Below are 1,632 nucleotides of genomic sequence, written 5' to 3'. Positions count from 1 at the left end.
TTGAAACAAAATGTTTCTTAGACTTCATTAGATCCTTACTGTACTTAATGTCCCACTTGCTAAATTGATATGATCGATTCACCTGTTATTTCAAATTCAAAAAGACAGAGGTACTTTTATATACAATACAGGAGCAGTGGATTCAAGAAGAATATTCCATACCTTAAAAAAATTCTGTCTATAGAAATTGTAGGACTATAAAACAGCCCTGTCCAATATATAATTTTAAATTTTCTAGTAACCACATTTTTAAAAAGGTTTTTAAAAGCAGGTGAAAATAATTTTAATACTATATTTTACTTATCAAAATATTATCATTTCAACAAATAATCAACTTTTTAAAATGTTAGTAAGGTATTTTACATTCTTTTATTCATACAAAATCTTCAAAATCCAGTATGTATCTTATACTTACAGCACATTTCAATTCAGACTAGCCACATTCAAGTGCTTAATAACCACATGTGGCTAGTGGTTACCATATTGGACAACACAGCTATAGAAGTTTGTTGCTGGGCTGGCCCGGCGGCGCACTTTGTAGAGTGTGGCACTTGGGAGTGCAGCGGTGCTCCCGCCGAGGGTTCAGATCCCATATAGAGACCGGTCCGCTCNCGAGGGTTGCGATCCCGTTACCGGTCACGAAAAAAGACAAAAAGGAAAAAAAAAAAGAAGTTTGTTGCTGTTGTCACAGATATTATCATTTATTTTTATTGGAAATACAGAATCTAATTATGCCCGACCAAGAAGCTGGAAATCATAACAGAGGGCTTCTTTTTTTCTTTCAGTTTTAAGATATCCATCATTTATTCTTAGAATAGTAAACATATTTGTTTGACTTTTTTTGTTGGCAATAATGACAGGTTAGCTTTTACCCAATTCTGGCAGTGACTGATTCTAAAGCAAACGGTTGAATCCATCAATTCAGTTATTTGATGAAATCAATTCATGTACCAGTGAGGGAAAAAAAAACACTTAAACCAATGTCTTGGTATTATGCATTCCAAATTTGGATCATTCATTTGTTTTCAACTTTTGAGTTTGATTTTTTAGTACAAATGTAATTTTTATTGTTTTTTTTAAATCAAACAATAAAGTATATAAAGTAAAAAATTTAAATCTCCTACATATTTCTCCCCACCTCTGCTACTCTATCACCTCCACCTCCAATCTCCAAAAATAATCACCGTTAAATCTTTGTTATATATTCTTCCAGAACTTCCTATACATGTTTGCATGTGAATATAGTTAGATTTTTTTTTAAGGGATCTTCTAGTGATCACTATTTTAGGACATCTCATCTTCACTCCACAGTACACCATGAATTTCCTTTTTACCCACACTTCAGCACACACAGACCTGCCTCCTTCTCTTAATGGCACCAACATTCATAGTATGTACATAGTACCATTTATTTAATCCTCTGTTGATGGACATACAGGTTGTTCTAGTTTTTGCTATTACACGTAAACCTACATGTGTCCTTATACCATTGTGTGAATATTTCTGTGGGGTAGCTTTCTAGAGGAATGCTGTCTCTGAGACTCTGAAGATTTCAGATGCTGGTAGATATTACCAAATTGCTCTCCAAAAAGCTCACACTGAGTCTCACTCATATCAACTGCATCTGAGAGA

This window comes from Galeopterus variegatus, unplaced genomic scaffold (assembly GCF_000696425.1).
Source record: "Galeopterus variegatus unplaced genomic scaffold, G_variegatus-3.0.2 Scaffold179, whole genome shotgun sequence".
Lineage (NCBI taxonomy): Eukaryota > Metazoa > Chordata > Mammalia > Dermoptera > Cynocephalidae > Galeopterus > Galeopterus variegatus.
Note: the sequence above shows the minus strand (reverse complement) of the source record.